A 23605-nucleotide genomic window follows, 5' to 3' on the forward strand; every position below is an offset into this window, starting at 1 on the left:
GAAAGTTCTGCATCATACTTGGCGTTTAAAGTTATTACACTTCTGCAATTAAATCTATTCGCAAAAAAATTCGCAAATAATATCCATATATACCGCTGAATATATCTACAGTCTAAACACATTAAAAATAAATTTTGCATCACCCACATTCCCAGAACTCCTGAAGATAGACGTTGACTGTGGATATTGCATCACAGACACAGTCCCTTTGACTCTTCAGAGATGTCACTAAACCCGCCCAAAGATGTAAACAACCATGCATGAGCAGCACCTAATAAGACGGAGGGGGCCCGACAGCCGATCAGCTCCAGTCATTCCACAAGGAAGGAGGTCCGCATTATTACTTTGTGCCAGGAAGGGCTTTCAACAAGGGAAGTGTCCAGGCGTCTCAGAGTGAACCAAGGCGATGTTGTTCGGACATGGAGGAGATACAGAGAGACAGGAACGGTCGATGACATGCCTCGTTCAGGCCGCCTACTACTGCATGACCGCTACCTACGGATTATGGCTCGGAGGAACTCTGACAGAAACGCCACCATGTTGAATAATGCTGTTCGTGCGGTCACAGGACGTCGTGTTAAGACTGAAACTGTGCGTAATAGGCCGCATGATGCGCATCTTCACTCCCGACGTCCATGGCGAGGTCCATCTTTGCAACCACGACACCATGTAGCGCTGTACAGATGGGCCCAACAACATGTCGAATGGATCGATTGGCATCACGTTCTCTTCACCGATGACTGTCGCATATGCATTCAATCAGACAATCGTCGGAGACGTGTTTGGAGGCAACCCGGTCAGGCGGAACGCCTTAGACACACTGTCCAGCGAGTGCAGCTAGGTGGAGGTTCCCTGCTGTTATGGGGTGGCATTATGTGAGGGCGACGTACGCCGCTGGTGGTCATCGAGGCGCCGTAACGGCTGTACGATACGTAAAAGCCATCCTCCGCACGATAGTGCAACCATATCGGCAGCTTATGGGCGAGGCATTCGTCTTCATTGACGACAATTCGCGGCCCCATTGTGCACATTTTGCGAATGACTTCCTTCAGGTTAAACGACATCGCCTGACTAGAGTGGCCAGCATGTTGTCCAGACATGAACCCTATGGAACATGCATGGTATAGATTTAAAATGGCTGTTTATAAACGACGTGACCCACCAACCACTCTGAGGGATCTACGCCAAATCGACGTTGAAAACTGGGACAATCTAGACCAACAGTGCCTTGATGAACTAGTGGACAATACGCCACGACGAATACAGGCATGCATCAATGCAATAGAACTTGCTACTGGGTATTAGAGGTACCAGTGTGTATAGCGATCTGGACCACCACCTCTGAAGGTCTCGCTGTATGGTGATACAACATGCAATGTGTGGTTTTCATGAGCAATAAAAAGGGAGGAAATGATGTATATGTTTATCTCTGTTGGAAGTTTCTGTGCAGGCTCCGGAACTCTCTGAACCGAGGTGATGCAAAACTTTTTTTGATGTGTGTATATCATTGTCAGAACATATTTCACGTTGTATGACATCATAAACAGTGAGATGTGTGAAAAACTGCGACATTGTGCTTGACGTTCAAATTTATTACTTCGTTGTTACTAGTTCCATTCGCAACATATTTTGCAGGCAGTATCCACATATACCGCTGAATGTACTTACAAAATTATATTATTGTACTGCGTCTAGCTGAGGAGATATGACGTCATAAACATAAAGCACAAGGCCAGACGTTATTTTGAATGGGCTTGGACGCATAGCTGTAAATAGATACATGGGCGACGCCGTGTTTCTCCGCTATAATACAATAAAATACAATAAAGATGGGAATATAGAAACAAAGATATTATTTAGCCATCCTCTAGATAGAGGATGATCAAATAATATCATTCAAAATATAAACACAACCTGAGACCCCATGCATAGTAACTCATAACTATCTCTGGACACAAGGATAATCGTCAACTGGACGCGGTTGCTACCTGTAGCTGTAAAGGAGGACACGGCCTGCTGTGCGGTAGCATATTGAGTGAAGTGTATTAATGAACTCCACAAACTGATCGTCATCAACTTGATGATGAGAGCAGTGTCTGTTGAAAATTGCAGTTGAATTGTATTAAGTACAGTTAAAGCTGTTTAACCAGCTAATTGTTACTGATGCGAAACAAAGGATGAATAGAGGCTATTTTTAAATGATATATAACAGATCTTTGTATTTGACTTTCTGATAATTTACAACCTTGAACTAAGGCTCCAGCCAGGACTTATTCAGTTGAGAAGGAAGATAAAATTCTAATTTAGTTAATTTGTTCATGTTATCAAACAAAATGACCATTACTGTTTACACTAGATATTTCTTGAAATGCTACACGAACGTTTACAGACGGAGAATGTTCAAAATTCCTCGGCAATGTCATACAAGAGGCACCTTTATCTTTCCCAAATTAAGTACACAACAAATTGCCATTACGACCTCAATCGTTCAGTCCGTCGTCTTGGGTGCTTTTAATTGGACTTCAAGAGCTTCAATAACGTGTATGTCCAGCCGGGTACGGTTATCATTGCCTGACCCTTACATAGCATGCTCCGTATAAGACTTCAGAGGTAACTCTGTGGTACGTTTTTCATTCTTCAATGAGAGACCATGAGAGTTCTTGGAGAGTCTGTGGTGGAACAGAACGACCACGAACACATGTGTCAAGCATGTACCAGATACGCACGATGGAGTTTGGGTCAGGACTCTCCCCTGGCCATTCCGTTACTCCAGTGTCTAGGCTTCACAACATATCGCTGCTGATGCCTGGCATCAAAAGGAGTTCAGCCACCACATGGTCCAATAGGACCTGTCTGTTCGACATAGCACCGCCGGCCGCGGTGGCCGAGTGGTTTTAGGGGCTTCAGTCCGGAACCACGCGACTGCTACGGTCGCATCCTGCCTCGGGCATGGATGTGTGTGATGTCCTTAGGTTAGTTACGTTTACGTAGTTCTAAGCCTAGGGGACTGATGACCTCAGTTGTTGAGTCCCGTAGTCCTTAGAGCCATTTGAACCATTTTTGACACAGCACCTGGCGTTAAGGTTACCAAGGATAACGAGGTCATTTGTATGGCTTTCAACACTGAGGCTTCCCTGCAGCATCACAGAATGTTGGAAATCTGTCGAGTTGCTGGACAAAATTTGGCCAGTACCGCTCAGCAGGGGTCTCCGCACATGAAAACGGCCATAACCTTGTGTCAGAGGATAAATGGAAATGTCTATGAATAACATTCACCAGCGACGAAGTTGCCAGTTGACAAGGGAACAGCAGATCTAAAAGCGAGCTGCAAGATATCATGTCAAGCTGGGTACTCCAAGAGGACGTCTGGTCCTTTCTCATGACATCTTTCGTACAATCTGATGGGGTACAACGGCTCCAGAGGTCCTTCTGAGATCACCTTGCAATGCTCCGGTGGTATCCGTACGACGCCGAAATTTAGAGATTGCTTAATATCGCTTTTCACGGTGGGGTTGTAATGCGTCGGCGACCTTGTCCAAGTCTCCTTGTGTGCTCAAAAATGACTCTGAGCACTATGGGACTCAACTGCTGTGGTCATAAGTCCCCTAGAACTTAGAACTACTTAAACCTAACTAACCTAAGGACAGCACACAACACCCAGCCATCACGAGGCAGAGAAAATCCCTGACCCCGCCGGGAATCGAACCCGGGAACCCGGGCGTGGGAAGCGAGAACGCTACCGCACGACCACGAGATGCGGGCTCCTTGTGTGCTGCCCTGTCTCCCTGTAGCGTGTCCGCAACCTACTGATGACACATATAGAGGCTTTTGTATCTACAGCAATACGACCAAAACCCATCCCTTTTGGGTCAAACAGAGCGTCCTTGCAACTTGCACTGCATTAAGATGTCGCATTGTATGTACTGGGTTTAATACAGTGTCCACAAATGGCGACTCTGTACCTGGCTCGAAGACACTAGAACACCGGCCCTCACTCTCTTCTGAGGTTTCACATGACACAGTAATGCATAATACAGCCAACAGATGCGAATATTTTTGTTTACTAGATTGAAAGCAAACATCTCAAGGCATGCAATAAGACCGCAGGTACCACCTGCATCAAAATACATTTAACATCCGCACGTTAATACAGGTGTTCCCTTAACTCTTTTGAATAGTGTGTTAACACTGGTCAGTTCTCCCTTATCACACTTCAGTCACATGTTTCCCGCACACGAAAAAAAAGTTATGCTTTGTGGATTTAGCGCTTTCAAATCGCTGAGTGCTAGAACCATGAGATGTTATGAAGGGGAAAAAAAAGGTCTCCTACCCAGCGATGTATGCAATTTTTCACCCGAGGTATGTTGCCAACAAAAATATCAAGTGGAGATTATGACGTTTTTGGAAAATGAACAGATCCTCCACAAAAAACAACATGTGTGTCTCTTCTTAAATTGCTGAATGACTGAGAAGATGAAACTTCTACGTTATTTGATTCAGAAACAGCTGAGTAAAACTGAACGTACTGAGCATATTATCTCTTTACTTTTTATTATCATGTCAACACTGGCCCACAATACTCTAGCGCAACTCAATCTGACTGCTCAAAAAAATTACAACCTGACTTCAAATAATTAATTCAAAAGAATGGTCTGACTAAAAAGAAATCTTAACGATAACCTATAAATTTCATTAAGCACTTACCTTACAAAAATCTTCACTACGCGAACTACTGCAATACAGCGTGGGTGAATACTGCCAGCTAAATAAAAGATTCTAACTACTAAAGCCACTAACTACTAAAAAATGGCTCTGAGCACTATGCGACTTAACTGCTGAGGTCATCAGTCGCCTAGAACTTAGAACTAATTAAACCTAACTAACCTAAAGACATCACACACATCCATGCCCGAGGCAGGATTCGAACCTGCGACCGTAGCGGTCACGCGGTTCCAAACTGAAGCGCTAGAACCGCAAGGCCACACCGGCCGGCAAACACTAACTACTAATATGCATGTGGTTATCAAAGGAAAGATTTTGTTGCAAACCAAATAATGTATTTTTTACCTTAATAATGTGAAATCCAGTTCAAACACAAATATAAATCGTCATTGACATTCAGTACAAAGATATATAATCATGAATCACTTTCAATCTCCAAGTCCGATACTTCCAAATCGTTAGCCTTCGCTAACACTTCAGACCTCTACCCTCCATCAATGCTAACTTCTCACATCTAACATCCATTACTGCTGGCTGCTCACCTCCAACTGCCCAAGAGCACTTCCAACACTGCTGGCGACTAACTTCCAACTGCCCAACAGTACTGGCTATTAACTTGCAACTACGAGTCCAACCAGCCACAGAGTCTCTTACAAAGTAAGCGCAGTTAGAGATCCAATGCAAGGCGCTACACAGCGCTGCCAACACACAATCAGCCCACTTGCACATGGATTCCGCAAACAGAGATCCTGCGAAACTCAGCTCGCTCTGTTCCTCCATGAGATCCACAGCGCAGTGGACAACGGCGCTCAGACTGATGCCGTATTCCTTGATTTCAGTAAGGCATTTCACACGATCCGTATTGCCGTTGAATGCAAAAAACAAGAGCTTACGGAGTACCGGAGCAGACCTGCGATTGGCTTCAAGTTTTCTTGCAGATAGAACTCAACACGTCGCTCTTAACGGAACTATATCGACAGAGGTAAAGGTAATATCCGGAGTACAACTGGGAAGCGTGATAGGACAGTTGGTGGTCGCAATATATGTAAGTGATCTTGTAGAAACTGTCGAATGCTCTTTAAGGCTATTCGCAGAAGACGCAGTTGTTTATACCAAAGTAGCAACGCCAGAAGATAGTAAGAATTTGTAGAATGACCTGCAAAGAATTGATGAATGGTGCAAACTCTAGCAGTTGACCCTGAACGTAAATAAAAGTAACATATTGCGCATGCGTAGGAAAAGAAATCCAATACTTTGCAGCTACATTATTGATGACAAACATCTGGAGACAGCGTCTGCCGTAAAATATCTAGGCGTAACTATCCAGAACGATCTTAAGAGGAATGACCATATAAAACAGATAGTGGGTAAAGCAGGCACAAGACTCATCCGTGAAAGAAGTGACATATAAGGTACTTGTTCGCCCTATTCTTGAGTATTGTTCATTTATCTGGGATCCCTATCAGGAAGGACTAATAGGGCAGATAGAGAAGATTCAACGAAGAGCTGGTGACTGAGCGTTACGAAGATACTGAACAAATTCCACTGGCAGACGTTACAAGAGCGACGTTGTGCATCATGGAAAGATTTACTATTGAAATTTCGGGACATCACTTTTCAGGAGGAGTCAGACAACATACTCTACAGGCCATTAAAATTGCTACACCACGAAGATAACGTGCTGCAGACGCGAAATTTAACCGACAGGAAGAAGATGCTGTGATATGCAAATGATTAGCTTTTCAGAGCATTCACACAAGGTTGGTGCCGGTAGCAACACTTACAACGTGCTGACATGAGGAAAGTTTCCAATCGATTTTTCATACACAAACAGCAGATGACCGGCGTTGCCTGGTGAAACGTTGTTGTGATGCCTCGTGTAAGGAGGAGAAACGCGTAACATCACGTTTCCGACTACGATAAAGGTCGGATTGTAGTCTATCGCGATTGCGGTTTATCGTATCGCGACATTGCTGATCGCGTTGGTCGAGATCCAATGACTGTTAGAAGAATATGGAATCGGTGGCTTCAGGAGGGTAATACGGAACACCATGCTGGATCCCAACGGCCTCGTATCACTAGCAGTCTAGGTGACAGGCATCTTATCTGCATGGCTATAACTGATCGTGCAGCCACGTCTCGATCCCTGAATCAACAGATGGGGATATTTGCTAGACAACAACCATCTGCACGAACAGCTCGACGACGTTTTCAGCAGCATGGACTATCAGCTCAGAGACCATGGCTGCGAATACCCTTGACGCTGTATCACAAACTGGAGCGACTGCGATGGTGTATTCAACGACGAACCTGGGTGCACGAATGGCAAAACATATTTTTTTCGGACGAATCCATGTTCTGTTTACAGCATCATGATGGTCGCATCCGTGTTTGGCGACATTGCGGTGAACGCACGTTGGAAGCGTGTGTTCGTCATAGCCATACTGGCGTATCACCCAGCGTGATGGTATGGGGTGCCATTAATTACACGTCTCGGTCACCTCTTGTTCTCATTGACGGCACTTTGAACAGTGGACGTTACATTTCAGATGTGTTACGACCCGTGGCTCTACCCTTCATTCGATCCCTGCGAAACCCTACATTTCAGCAGGATAATGCACGACCACATGTTGCAGGTCCTGTACGGTCCTCTCTGGATATAGAAAATGTTCGACTGCTGCCCTGGCCAGCACATTCTCCAGATCTCTCACCAATTGAAAATGTCTGGTCAGTGGTGGCGGAGCAACTGGCTCGTCACAATACGCCAGTCACTGGTCTTGATGAACTGTGGTATCTTGTTGAAGCTGCATGGGCAGCTTTACCTGTACACGCCATCCAAGCTCTGTTTGACTCAATCCCCAGGCGTATCGAGGCCGTTATTACGGCCAGTGGTGGTTGTTCTGGGTACTGATTTCTCAGGATCTATGCATCCAAATTGCGTGAAAATGTCAGTTCTAGTATAATATATTTGTTCAATGAATATCTGTTTTTCATATGCATTTCTTCTTGCTGTAGCAATTTTAATGTCCAGTAGTGTATTACTCCGCCCCTCCCCCCCTCCCCCCCCACATACACCTCGAGAAATTACCGACAGTCATTCTTCCCACGCACTATTCGCGAGTGGAACAGGGTTGGAGGGATCAGATAGTGATACCGAAAGTACCCTCCGCCACACATCATTTGTTGGCTTGAAGAGTATGATGTAGATATAGATGATAAGTCACAACTTCAAGAGCGTACTACCTCGCATTTGCTTTACTTAGAGACAAAAGTTGCGTTATCCTCGTGCATCCTATCAATTACAAAGATAATTAGGGCAGTGTGAAGGGATTTACCCGCCTTTAAGCCGGGTGACGGACAGTGTGCCGTGAAAGCTCACTGGTCGTCTGCCGTGCTAACGCGGCGCTTTCCAGCGGACAGAGACGCGCCGTGGCGGCGGAAGGCCGGTCAAAGTTTAACGAGATCGACTGCGTGCCGCGGCGCGACCGTTGCCGGGGCCGGGGCCTGCGCTGATGGAGGATCACGGGCCGTCACGGCCGCTGCCGGCCGCCATCCGTCAGCGCCGCCAAATAAACGAGCGGCCCGGCAGAGCGGCGCGGCTCGGCGGCGCTGCCGAGGGATTTCTGCTCCCCGCCTGACAGGTGACACGCCTGCCTGCTGCTCCCGGCGCGACGGCCACACACGCGTTCGCTGTGGCCGCCGCTGCGCTGGCGGACGTGCGGCCTGCATAAAGCTAAAAGGCACGATTCCAACTCAGACACCCATCACTGGTCAGCCTAAGACGACACCGAGCACATGCTTCACATCGTCTTTCCAGACAACTTCATATATATATGGCTGAGTAGTAACTCGCTCCAAACTATGTTCGTTTAGGGCTTAAGATACGTATTCTAAACACTTCCGTGGTGGTAAGCGAGGTACCGACCTTTCGCTAAAGTGCGCGTCATTTACGACGGCGGCCGAGTTTAGGTTCGTTCTGCGCATCTGACGTCACAAAACACAGTCAGCCAATGAACAGAGAACGACGTTGCCAGAGCTCGACTGCAGTGCAGAGCAGGGACGAGTGTCTTCAGTTTTAGAAACGTTCAGTCATAAATAAAGTAACTGAACAAAAGCAATGTCTTGATAGCAGACTTTCTATACAAGAAAGTTCGGAAAAAGCATTCTTTATACCAATTGCTTCATATTCTATTAATTAATAAAACCAAACGAGCAATAAGCCTCCTAATTCGGGCGATAGCAGGGAAATCCATTCTCACTAATCGCTTTTTCGCAAATAAAGAACAGCGGTAATTGTTTATTTCCTACTGTACTTCGACGAAACGTGAGTAATTCATAGTCATACCAACATTGTTTGTCAGTATTTTGCGTGATTTTTTAAACTCCTGCAGGAATTCCGTTAAATGACGAGCTGCGTTAGCATAATGTTTAAGGTGTTTAGCTGCTAAGCAAAAGGTTCTGAGTGCAAACCTTGTTTGGTGCCTAATATTTTCTCTATTTAAAAACCATATCGAAGTGTCTTACTTCATGAATTTCATTCGTTTGAATGTAATTTTCAGAAATTTATAGGGACAACTAAAATTGACCATATGGAAAGTATACGCTGTGACTTTTACCTCTGCAAACTCTTCAAAATTTCGTGCAATGGATTACGCAATTTAATGCTGCACAATAACTGCGTTGAACATCGAAACAAAATTAAGTCATTTATGGGGGGAAGGTACCAGTCAAGAAGGTGTGTAAAAATCAAATTTTTGGGCAAAATAGTTTTTGTGAAATCGAATGATAAGTGTGTCAAAACAGTCGGAACACCATGTGTCTGCACAAGCGAGCGGTGCAGTGATGACAAAATTGCGCACAGCGCGGAATGCGGGGAGCACGTCTCTGTAGTAGCGAAAGGGTTAATGCGGCCGTGGTGTCTTTACTTCATAAACTGCGCGCTCCCACCTAAACGTAAGTTTGCGAACTATACTATACTATACTATGGCGCTGCTTCTCTTTGCCCCTACAACTGGCAACGCAGCAATCTCCCGCGTCTGGGCGGGCACGCGCGAGCCGCCAAGATAAATGATTGAACTATAGTGTGTTGCAGTGTCGGCTGTTGCTATACCGCACCCAGCTGGCTTTTAAAAAGAGATGGGGCCCGCCGACGCCCGTACCAACGTGGTGACCAAACCAAAAGCTCCACTGTCTCCTCCGTCAACATGTTATCTAATACGTGGATCACTGGATACTGGGCTGTGATGTTATGCATGCGTCTGGGTAAGACTACGCATTAACACGGTCCATCAGATGATAGATAGTGGAAGAAACGCGAATGAGGGTAGCAATTTGAAGAGCAGAGGGGAAAAAGGTGCCAAGGCTCGTGCCGTGTGAGAAAACCTCTAAGACAGTGGGACTGGTAATATGATCAGTAGTGGCTTACTAGCTGCGGTAGTTCATTCAAGGTTTGGTTTGTTTGTGTGGGCAGGTGATGGCGATTTATCCCGGTTTGCTGCGGCCGCTGCATTCCGGGAACAATCAGGATCGTTATATATTAGTGGGAGATCGGCCATAGATCATCTCACTGTGTGGAGGGTGTGTGTAGCTTGCCTGCATGTAGTGTACGGTACGGCTTCCCTGCATGATGCCAGTTATTCGGCAAGTGTGTTCCAACTGGATATCCAGTAATGGTGGCTAATTAACAGGGGCTATACCGTTGTGATTGCGTGTACTTGGCCATAGATGTTAGGTCCTTGCAAGTATGTCTTTTGGTCTTTTATGTTTCCATCTATGTCTGTCGTCGTAGTTCTCCAGATTCAGAATAAACGGGTTCTGCGAATGTCTGCAGTGTCTCTATAGTCTTGTGGTGAGTTTGTGGATTACCTCCGTGAGAGTCTCAGTTCGGCATTCCCGGTGAAGGTCCGCAATGCGTGTGTATCGTGGAGCATTGCTTATGATTTCGAGTACTTTGTTTTGTATGATCTGCAGACGGCGCAGGCGTGTGGGCGCAGCGTTATCCCCAGACAGGGGCTGCGTACGGGTTCTGCTTCGCAACAGCAGTTGGCTGTCTTTTCTTTGCAATACATAACACTCTCGCCCAGCTGTGACTAGCCTATTGTAACTCATTTCCTCTCCGGCGTATTTTTTCAGCGAATATGGTAGATGTCTCACAAAAAACAGTGTTAAACGACCTTTGGGATTGTCATCCGTGGAGAGTGAAACGAGACGCCACGACGACAGTAGATTTGTTCAATAAATTTCTTTATTCCCGTCCTCGGCCGCAGTATATCAGGAACAGCTTGGTGGAGGCGTCCAGTTGTCTCTCACGCCAAACAATAGTCATTCGCCATTGTTGACAGTGCAAAGAGTGGGGCCGAGCACGGCATCACACTCGAATGCTGCTGTGAGTGGCATCTCCGGCTGCGACTGTGATGACAGCACGGTGGCACAACGGGCAGTGAACTCCCTAGAGTGAGTCGGTGGCTCCCTCACTCCCCAGGCCGCCCTGTCTTGTGGCCGAACTGCAGACCCCATACCGCATTCAGTGATGTCGCTCCGAGTGTCACAAGCTCGTGGTGCAGGTTGTGGTACATGGAGACAAGAAACATTTAGCACACGAATGGCTGAGTTCTTATATGCTCCCAGCTATGTTAATTTAGGGCTAACGCACATGGTCTAAACACATCCATGGTGGCATCCCTTAATACACTCCTGGAAATTGAAATAAGAACACCGTGAATTCATTGTCCCTGGAAGGGGAAACTTTATTGACACATTCCTGGGGTCAGATACATCACATGATCACACTGACAGAACCACAGGCACATAGACACAGGCAACAGAGCATGCACAATGTCGGCACTAGTACAGTGTATATCCACCTTTCGCAGCAATGCAGGCTGCTATTCTCCCATGGAGACGATCGTAGAGATGCTGGATGTAGTCCTGTGGAACGGCTTGCCATGCCATTTCCACCTGGCGCCTCAGTTGGACCAGCGTTCGTGCTGGACGTGCAGACCGCGTGAGACGACGCTTCATCCAGTCCCAAACATGCTCAATGGGGGACAGATCCGGAGATTTTGCTGGCCAGGGTAGTTGACTTACACCTTCTAGAGCACGTTGGGTGGCACGGGATACATGCGGACGTGCATTGTCCTGTTGGAACAGCAAGTTCCCTTGCCGGTCTAGGAATGGTAGAAAGATGGGTTCGATGACGGTTTGGATGTACCGTGCACTATTCAGTGTCCCCTCGACGATCACCAGTGGTGTACGGCCAGTGTAGGAGATCGGTCCCCACACCATGATGCCGGGTGTTGGCCCTGTGTGCCTCGGTCGTATGCAGTCCTGATTGTGGCGCTCACCTGCACGGCGCCAAACACGCATACGACCATCATTGGCACCAAGGCAGAAGCGACTCTCATCGCTGAAGACGACACGTCTCCATTCGTCCCTCCATTCACGCCTGTCGCGACACCACTGGAGGCGGGCTGCACGATGTTGGGGCGTGAGCGGAAGACGGCCTAACGGTGTGCGGGACCGTAGCCCAGCTTCATGGAGACGGTTGCGAATGGTCCTCGCCGATACCCCAGGAGCAACAGTGTCCCTAATTTGCTGGGAAGTGGCGGTGCGGTCCCCTACGGCACTGCGTAGGATCCTACGGTCTTGGCGTGCATCCGTGCGTCGCTGCGGTCCGGTCCCAGGTCGACGGGCACGTGCACCTTCCGCCGACCACTGGCGACAACATCGATGTACTGTGGAGACCTCACGCCCCACGTGTTGAGCAATTCGGCGGTACGTCCACCCGGCCTCCCGCATGCCCACTATACGCCCTCGCTCAAAGTCCGTCAACTGCACATACGGTTCACGTCCACGCTGTCGCGGCATGCTACCAGTGTTAAAGACTGCGATGGAGCTCCGTATGCCACGGCAAACTGGCTGACACTGACGGCGGCGGTGCACAAATGCTGCGCAGCTAGCGCCATTCGACGGCTAACACCGCGGTTCCTGGTGTGTCCGCTGTGCCGTGCGTGTGATCATTGCTTGTACAGCCCTCTCGCAGTGTCCGGAGCAAGTATGGTGGGTCTGACACACCGGTGTCAATGTGTTCTTTTTTCCATTTCCAGGAGTGTATATTGCGGTGTTAGCTGTTGCTATACTGTGACCAGCTGGTTCGCATCACAACTCCAGTCGGATGTGTTTGGCTTTGAAACACGTAGTACTCTCGCTCACCTGCGGCTGGCTCTATTTCAACTCACTTCCATTCTGGCGTATTTTTTTTCGAATATGGTTGATATGTCGGGTGGAAATTAATAAAACTGACAAAGCGGAATGACGGATCACTGACTGGAAATGGAGGAAAAATGGTAGCATGAACATGTTCGTGAAATGCATTGCTGCAATGGTAAATGGTGCTGACGAATGAAAGTTCCTGTGACCACGTGCTATGGGCTCCTTATGTTTTGCAAGTTGTGTGATTAAAGCAGCACACTGTAAGCAGCAGAATGGTCTGGTGTTCACCTTGGGAGCAAGCCGAGATCGTGTTTGTGCACAGCCAAGTAAATGAAAATGGTCGAGAGGCAGCATGGCTATACCAAAACCTCACAGACACCAACCACATCACACAACATTTCAAGCCCATTTGTGTGATCATGGGTCATTTCAGACAGACAAATGTGCAGGGGGGGGGGGGGGGGGGCAGACTGTGCTTACACCAGATTTGGAGGAACATGTTCTACAGGCTATTGAGACGATCCCTAGTACAAGTTCCAGGCACGTGGCATATTGTAAGCCAAAGTAAGGTTACATGTAACCTTCACGACAAGCCCTACTATACCTATCATCTGAAATGCTGCAAGGTTTGTCAACAGTGGATTTTCCTCTGTGGGAAGGATTTTCCCGATGGCTTTTGAACCAGAGGCTGGGTCTGAGGGCTGTTGGTGCCATCGAGATGGTAGAAGAATGTTGGTCACCTCATGTTGGGGCCCGAGATGACTACGGTAGTTGAATCAATGTTCTGTCAAAGCTGCATTGATCTCCATGGCCACATGGGCGGTACTTGTACTCGCCAAAGTGGTTCTGTTGTGGCGTCGCAACTACCAACGTCACGTCTGGCAACAGACCGCAATGTCCTTGGTTATGGCAGAATCTGGGCAGTGAACAGCAGGCGGAAAGCGGCGTCGTGCCATTACGCCGAGGCAGTGATATGCAACAACCAGCACTGTGCTGTTTCGTAGCATTAAGAAGTCCAGTTCACAGAACAAGCTTGCCCGAGGTTCTTATACATATTTAGATGTAAAGTAACTTCATGACAAAACATTTAATGGTGAGAGATCTGGAAACACACCGGACGTTGTAATATAATGTAACATTATAACCTGATTCAAGATTTTGCGATCTTTGTGTCAGACCGTAGAGTTTCTCAGGGGCAATATTAAGCAGGCAGTCAAACTGCATTCATCTTGTAGTTCTACTCACTGGTTAGTTAATATAATAAAAGAACTTCTATCAGTTATACAACGCCATTTTGTTCTATTTCCTTGACCGATGGAGATGAGAGAGAAGATACTTGTATTAAACTATGATAATAAAACTGTTAATTATTTAAAAGTCATCGTGCTTCCTTATTAAACATCATTGATCCTTTCACTAAAGAGTTACCACTCAGAAATTAAATGCTACTTTAGAATTGCCGCGCGGGATTAACCGAGCGGTCTAAGGCGCTGCTGTCCTGGACTGTGCTGCTGGTCCCGGCGGAGGTTCGAGTCCTCCCTCGGTCATGGGTGTGTGTGTTTGTCCTTAGGATAATTTAGGTTAAGTAGTGTGTAAGCTTAGGGACTGATGACCTTAGCAGTTAAGTATCAAAAGATTTCACACACATTTGAACATTTTTGAACTTAAGAATTCGAAGACCGAAGAAGATAACTGTTAGTATTTATAACGTATAATGTATTCATGTTCCTGTCTGGAGCGACTGTTAATCGAGACGTCATAGGCTCTTACTTCTTTTGGCGATTAATCGAGTCTGCATCTTCACGAACATTTTTAGAGAGTAAATTCCATAATAAATTCCAATTAAAGTGTTTTTATTTTACACCAGTTGCCAAGCAGATAGAGCATCATTTATTACTGTTTGCAACTATTCCACATTATACCAGGGCAATAATCGAACTCCCTCTATATCGAGGTAGGCCAGGACAACATGGGTTGTGGTATCATATACCAACACTGCAGGTGCTGGACTTCTACAACGAATATGAATATCAAACGGAAATTTCCTATGTCATTCCCTGGTGACGGATAAATACAGCAACCTTATTTAATTAAAATTAATGTCAGAGGCATATGACACATTCAAATTAATTATGTGTCATCCACCAGAACAGAAGGAGCGCAGACGCCACTTGCGTGGGTACATATTTTTGTAGTTATGGTAGTATTCTCTACTGCATTGACAGGTTTTGTCGTCATACCTAAGACTCTTTCGTTCTGGTGTTCCTCGATGTGACATTGGCATTAATTCTAACATCATCTGATGAAACCTATGGCAACTGGTTTTTTGCAATTTTTTTAAATTTTTATAGCACATGAAGTTCAGAACTCCAAAATGAATATGCCGAAGCTGTTCGATACAACTCTCAAAAATGCTCAGTAACATCGTCTTTGAAGTCTTACGACCGTCTGTAATACGCAAAAGTAAGCTGCTTCTTCCAACGAGTAGTGTGGTACTGCCCTACGACAGTCGCTTGTTACAAGGAGAGCCTCGGTTCTATTCTCGGAGGATTCAAGCTTTTAAATAAAGGGTCATATTCTGCGAACACTTCCGTGAAGCGTTAAATACATGAAGACAGGAAAACAATGGGCAACGCTCGAGATAGGTAACCATTGGATCGAGTCCCGCTTCGGCCATTATTTTTTAGTTTTTTTCGTATATGTAAGTCATTTAGATATAGAATTTACCAGATATACGCTAATAAAACATAAATGTAATTGTCCATTTCATGACAATGTGTGTCTTCTTATTTCTAATTACACACAGCACACAAAAATGCAGTTTTCATTGTAATTGTAAATTATTAATTACCAACTTTTTTTTTATAAAATATCTCAAATCAAGATCTTTAAAATAAAAATAACTTTACAAATTAATTATTTTCAATCTTTACATATTTTAAGTTTCAGTCATATGTTCGTAGAACATGCACTTTTGATTAAAAATTTGAACAGACTTCTCCATATCACGGATCCACAGAGTCACATCGCTTGACGATAATGGTACAAACTAGGGTATGAAACATCAGCGGAAAACATCAAAGTAGACTTTCCCGAGAATTTTTGAGAGTTGCATCGGCTTGCTTTGAAGGCGCTGATGACCTTGGTGTTGAACGCCCCTCGGCTTCAAACACACACATACACACACACACGCACACACACACTCGACTTGCTTTGAAGGGTTGATATTTTAATTCTGAACTCCCATACCATAATATAAGGAAATACCAACTACCGATCGTCATATTGCTAATGAAGAGTAGATAGTATATACGGGTGAGGGCAGTATATGAGACACCTTGGGTACCTACGGTATATGTATCTTGGTAGCCATAGCGATACACTCACCCGCAGCAGATTCTAGTCGCCTGGTAACAATAGCGGTGATATGTAGCCACTGACGACCAGCAATTGATCCTCTCGTGTCGGAGGACAGCGTTCACAGTAGGTGTGCATTGTGGCATTTGTATGTAGAACAGTTTAGAAATTTTAACCTAAGCTTGATTATTGTCTTTTAATTAATGTATCTGCTGCACCGCAGAGATTATAAGCTTCCCTTATGATTATTGATAATCAAGTAGGATATTTCTCTTATAGAAATCCGCTATAAAACATACAGCTCCCTGAACTTACTTGGAATATTGAGTCTCGAAAGTGTAGTTACACTCGCTCACAAACTCAAGTAACGAACCGGAAAGTAGTGGAAATTTTACGACAAAATGTGGGGAACGAAAGTCTGAAAGATGGTAATATTTACCCACTGGCTACTGTTTAAGTTACAAATTTGCATTACAACAGTGCAGTACGAAAATTACGAAAATGCAGACCACATATACTCCTAATGCTAAGGGACGGATCAGGTCATATACAGCATTGCATCCCTCCCGCCGGAGGTTCGAGTCCTCTCTCGGGGCCGGCCGAGCGGTTCTAGGCGCTACAGTCTGGAACCGCGAGACCGCTACGGTCGCAGGTTCGAATCCTGCCTCGGGCATGGATGTGTGTGATGTCCTTAGGTTAGTTAGGTTTAAGTAGTTCTAAGTTCTAGAGGACTGATGACCTCAGAAGTTAGGTCCCATAGTACTCAGAGCCATTTGAACCATTTTTTTCTCCTTCAGGCATAGGTGTGTGTGATGTTCTTAGCATAAGTTAGTTTAAGTAATGTGTTAGTCCAGGAACCGATGACCTCAGCAGGCTGGTCCCTTAGGAATTCACGCACATTTGGACATTTTTGAATAGTATAGCAGCATTAGTCGTATGCTTTCATTACAAGTTATAAAACCTACCGGTCATTCTTATGTATAATTCAGATAACAATTACTTGATTACTGTACAATCAAGAAAAGGGAAAAATATGAAATATGTATCTAAGCAGCGCGTAAAAAATATCTTCCATTTCCGATATTGCTGCACCTATCAGTTTACTATTACCCTCTATGCATGGCAGTTATAAGCTAGCATTAATTTTGAACTAAGAACATCCAATCACTTTCGGATATTCAGCAGAACTGTATGACATCTATTATATACGTATAACACACATACATGCTGCGAGAAACGTACAGTTACAGCTACAGGGTGTTTCAAAAATGACCGGTATATTTGAAACGGCAATAAAAACTAAACGAGCAGCGATAGAAATACACCGTTTGTTGCAATATGCTTGGGACAACAGTACATTTTCAGGTGGACAAACTTTCGAAATTATAGTAGTTACAATTTTCAACAACAGATGGCGCTGCAAGTGATGTGAAAGATATAGAAGACAACGCAGTCTGTGGGTGCGCCATTCTGTACGTCGTCTTTCTGCTGTAAGTGTGTGCTGTTCACAACGTGCAAGTGTGCTGTGGACAACATGATTTATTCCTTAGAACAGAGGATTTTTCTGGTGTTGGAATTCCACCGCCTAGAACACAGTGTTGTTGCAACAAGGCGAAGTTTTCAACGGAGGTTTAATGTAACCAAAGGACCGAAAAGCGATACAATAAAGGATCTGTTTGAAAAATTTCAACGGACTGGGAACGTGACGGATGAACGTGTTGGAAAGGTAGGGCGACCGCGTATGGCAACCACAGAGGGCAACGCGCAGCTAGTGCAGCAGGTGATCCAACAGTGGCCTCGGGTTTCCGTTCGCCGTGTTGCAGCTGCGGTCCAAATGACGCCAACGTCCACGTATCGTCTCATGCGCCAGAGTTTACACCTCTATCCATACAAAATTCAAACGTGGCAACCCCTCAGCGCCGCTACCATTACTGCACGAGAGACATTCGCTAACGATATAGTGCACAGGATTGATGACGGCGATATGCATGTGGGCAGCATTTGGTTTACTGACGAAGCTTATTTTTACCTGGACGGCTTCGTCAATAAACAGAACTGGCGCATATGGGGAACCGAAAAGCCCCATGTTGCAGTCCCATCGTCCCTGCATCCTCAAAAAGTACTGGTCTGGGCCGCCATTTCTTCCAAAGGAATCATTGGCCCATTTTTCAGATCCGAAACGATTACTGCATCACGCTATCTGGACATTCTTCGTGAATTTGTGGCGGTACAAACTGCCTTAGACGACACTGCGAACACCTCGTGGTTTATGCAAGATGGTGCCCGGCCACATCGCACGGCCGACGTCTTTAATTTCCTGAATGAATATTTCGATGATCGTGTGATTGCTTTGGGCTATCCGAAACATACAGGAGGCGGCGTGGATTGGCCTCCCTATTCGCCAGACATGAACCCCTGTGACTTCTTTCTGTGGGGACACTTGAAAGACCAGGTGTACCGCCAGAATCCAGAAACAATTGAACAGCTGAAGCAGTACATCTCATCTGCATGTGAAGCCATTCCGCCAGACACGTTGTCAAAGGTTTCGGGTAATTTCATTCAGAGACTACGCCATATTATTGCTACGCATGGTGGATATGTGGAAAATATCGTACTATAGAGTTTCCCAGACCACAGCGCCATCTGTTGTTGAAAATTGTAACCACTGTAATTTCGAAAGTTTGTCTGCCTGAAAATGTACTGTTGTCCCAAGCATATTGCAACAAACGGTGTATTTCTATCGCTGCTCGTTTAGTTTTTATTGCCGTTTCAAATATACCGGTCATTTTTGAAACACCCTGTAAATAGGTCGTTTCTTATCTCTTGCTTTGGTTGTAGGGCAGAACAGCAATTTCCAAAACACGGGAGAATGAAAAGAGAAACCAAATGCAAACAACAAAAACTGTGTTCTTTAGCGTGAACGTGGGTCTGATGATGAACCTGTCAATTCTAAACTTTTAACGGCGGCATTTGTGTGAATAAAAAGCATTATTAAAAGTGGCTGGTTGCTGTCTCCGTTAGTTGCTAGAATCAACCTGCATAGTCCGCAGCTCAGGCCAAATATTAACACAATAATATTTTATATCTTTGGTGTGTTAATGTCATTGTGAAGCGTGATGGAAAATAATTGAACTTATTGTAATAATAGTAGAGATAGATATGGCAGTACATGTAGTTTTAATTTATGGAAGAAATAGAGATTTAATTAATAATAATTATTATTAATACTAGAAATAGTTATGGTGATGAGAGGCAGTATTCTGTAGGAAAATTAAGTAATAATTTAGATTGCGTAATTTTTGTAAGAATCAATACAGCCTGCGTTTAAGCCACACAGGCTGCAATGAAATTGTAGCCTGTACATATTTATACATTTTCTGACGCCAGTTGCTTAACATAAAGTTAAGGAATTATTTTTCAATTATCTTCCATACGAGTGTTGAAAATACTAATGAACTAACATTTTTTCTCTGATTCTTAGTAATCACACCCTAGATTAAACGTAATTTCGGTTGATTTTAGCAACTTCTTTTTATTGTATTATATTCTCGTAGGTGAACATTCACCTAATTTTAAACTCTGATATGCAGTCCACGGGCATAAAATTGTGTTTTAGTGTATCTCAGGGCCATTTCAGAATAGGATCATAGCGGTTTCTTTCTAACACAGTAAATAGTTGATGTTCATAGAGAGTGGAATACGCACTCCGACCGTAACTGGTACTAATTGTGTAACTGTGTAATTTCCACACTATTTTCTCAGCGCATCTGTTCGAGATGTCGAAGTGTATGCCGTTGCTTACTTCTTGCGAGTAACTACACGTTACCGTCAGCTACTTGCAAGAAACTCCAACGCTCATACACGATTTCCGAAAGTCTCCTCGATATTAAGACCATTTTTAATGTGGAACATGACATTTGACACTTGCTATCAGAAACCAACTTCAGCCTTACAAGGAAGTGAAGCAGTTGTCTCGAGAGACGTATATTGAGCTGTATACTGTTTGCGAAATTATGTGCGTAGTTTTTTTCAACTGGCGGTAAGATGTTTTGAGTAGCAACGCATTGCCTGAGTGGGCAACTCAGCGGTGCAAAGAGGCCCGTGTTCAAATCCTGCCTGGTCTACAAATTTCTCAAGAAAATTCAGTGATAGAAAAGTCTTGGAAACAGGGAAACATGATACAGAACCGAAGCACTTACAGCTCTTCAGAATAGAGGTCTTCTTCGTTGAAGAAGATGTGCCTTCGTGTTATTCCCCATAAATTAAACATATATTAGAAAGAAGTTCGTTTTATGGACCATCCATGAATTTTCCTACGCCAGACAAAATCATATTTAGCTCACTCTACTCATAAATATATACACTTGCTGTTGCTGCGATCGTGGAGGATAGTTTGTGAATGAAGCCATATAGATCGCTTTGTATGTTTCTTTATTTATTGCACCGTTTCAACTATTGCAATCACCAGATGAAAACAACGTTCAGTGTTTGCAGCAATAAAAACTATGCCATCTCCAAGCATGAAGTCCCGCATTCTTCCCAAACAACTTCCAACCAAGTCTTCCATCGAGTGTGTGTCCCCTGACTCAAAAGAATAGCAACAACAAAATATAATTAATATAGAGTAAAGAAATTTCGAAACACATCTGTCTAGGTAACACATCTAAGTGACTGAGATTGCAGGATCACAGGTTAATGAAAGCGCGAGATAAGCCATTGCAAATGAAGAAATGTTTGTACGTTAATAACCAGTGTAACCGCCTGAATGTTAAATGCATCTACGCAAACGTAGAGCATGGGGGGTTACAAGAATGGTATTTGGACGGGTGCTATCCTGTTCGAAAACACCCCCTGGAATGCTGTTCGTGAATGGCAGCACTACGGGTCGAATCACCAGACTGGCATACAATTTTATAGTCAGGGTGCGTGCGAGCCCCACGAAAGGGCTTCTGATGTCATACGAAATCGCATCCCAGACCATAACTCCAAGTGTAGGCGCTGTGTGTCCAATAGTTTGGTTGCAGGCCCACAACTGGCCCCTCCTGCTTAACACACGGTCATCACTGGCACCGAGGCGGGACCAGCTTTCATCAGAAAATACAACATACACTATGTGTTCAAAAGTATCCGGACAATCCCAAAAACACACGTTTTTCATATTAGGTGCATTGTGCTGTCACCTACTGCCAGGTACTCCATATCAACGACATCAGTAGTTATTAGACATCGTGAGAGAGTAGAATGGGAGGCTCCGCGGAACTCACGGACTTCGAACGTGGCCAGGTGATGGGGTGTCACTTGTGTCACACGCCTGCACTCGTGATTTCCACACTCCTGAACATACCTAGGTCCACTGTTCCCGATATGATAGTGAAGTGGAAACGTAAAGGGACACGTACAGGACAAAAGCGTGTGTTGACTGACAGAGGCCGCCGACAGTTGAAGAGGGTCGTAATGTGTAATAGACAGGCATTTATCCAGACCATCAGACAGGAATTCCCAACTGCATCAGGATCCACTGCAGGTATTATGACAGTTGGGCGGGAGGTGAGAAAACTTGGATTTCATGGCCGAACGGCTGCTTATAAGCCACATATCACGCCGGTAAATGCCAAACGACGCCTTGCGTGGCTTCGTGCCAGGCCTCACCGACCGACATCGATACCTCTCATCAGTGCAGCACTCTGTGAAGTATGCGCTGCCATTCCCCAAGAAACCTCCCAGCACCTGCTTGAACGTATGCTTGCAAGAGTGGAAGCTGCCATCAAGGCTAAGGGTGGGTCAACACCATACTGAATTCCAGCATTACCGATGGACGGCACCACGAACTTGTAAGTCATTTTCAGTCAGGTGTCCGGATGCTTTTGATCACGTAGTGTATTTTCACCTTGCCCTGCACTTGCTTGACAGCACTGAAGTTGCAGATGGCGCTGGTTTGGTGTCATTGGCGTTAAGATGACTGGTTCGGAACTGACCTTGAAGTAACCAATATGAAAGAGTTCGTTGTGTAATTGTCGTACGGCAATGCCACGTGGCTGTCCGGAACCCGGTCTTTTGCGACTGTACATTCTGGTGACCACCGCTGCCACCAATGATGTACAGTGGCTACATTCCCGCCAAGTCTTTCTACAATATCGCAGATGGAACACCCCAGCTTCTCGCAGCTTTATTGGACGACCTCGTTCAAACTGAGTGGGATGTTAATAATGTTGTCTTTGTTGCCTTAAATTCCTTCTTGTCCGTCACAGTGTGTACTTGAAACAAACGTGACTTGTATCCTCATAGTGGCGCTACTAAACCACGCTTACCCGACTGGAGCGAAATTTTAATAGACATCAACGTTCAAATGTAGAAAAACGCCTACCAACTTCGTTTATGGCGCACAACTCCTGCTTTGTGTTACGATTTTTTCCGTCAGTGTACTACGTCTCTTCCAGCCGTGCTGGCAGTAGTGACGTATCTTGACACAATACAGAAGTTACGATTTTCGAGCCTGCTGGCCGATTTATGTACGACACGTTAATGGTATGTTACACAACGTATAAATATAAAATTATTCCTTACATAATTTTAAACCAATAAATAGTTTTCATCCTCGCTGCGTTAGTCTTTTCACATCTAATAAATTAAACCACAGCAAGTAATAGATATAACTTCAAGTAATAAGAAGCTGTGCCTCTCTTATAATCTACATCTACATTTACATCTACATCTACATCTACATTTATACTCCGCAAGCCACCCAACGGTGTGTGGCGGAGGGCACTTTACGTGCCACTGTCATTACCTCCCTTTTCTGTTCCAGTCGCGTATGGTTCGCGGGAAGAACGACTGTCTGAAAGCCTCTGTGCGCGCTCTAATCTCTCTAATTTTACATTCGTGATCTCCTCGGGAGGTATAAGTAGGGGGAAGCAATATATTCGATACCTCATCCAGAAACGCAACCTCTCGAAACCTGGCGAGCAAGCTACACCGCGAAGCAGAGCGCCTCTCTTGCAGAGTCCGCCACTTGAGTTTGTTAAACATCTCCGTAACGCTATCACGGTTACCAAATAACCCTGTGACGAAACGCGCCGCTCTTCTTTGAATCTTCTCTATCTCCTCCGTCAACCCGATCTGGTACGGATCCCACACTGATGAGCAATACTCAAGTATAGGTCGAACGAGTGTTTTGTAAGCCACCTCCTTTGTTGATGGACTACATTTTCTAAGGACTCTCCCAATGAATCTCAACCTGGTACCCGCCTTACCAACAATTAATTTTATATGATCACTCCACTTCAAATCGTTCCGCACGCATACTCCCAGATATTTT

This window comes from Schistocerca cancellata, chromosome 1, assembly GCF_023864275.1.
Source record: "Schistocerca cancellata isolate TAMUIC-IGC-003103 chromosome 1, iqSchCanc2.1, whole genome shotgun sequence".
NCBI classification, from domain to species: domain Eukaryota; kingdom Metazoa; phylum Arthropoda; class Insecta; order Orthoptera; family Acrididae; genus Schistocerca; species Schistocerca cancellata.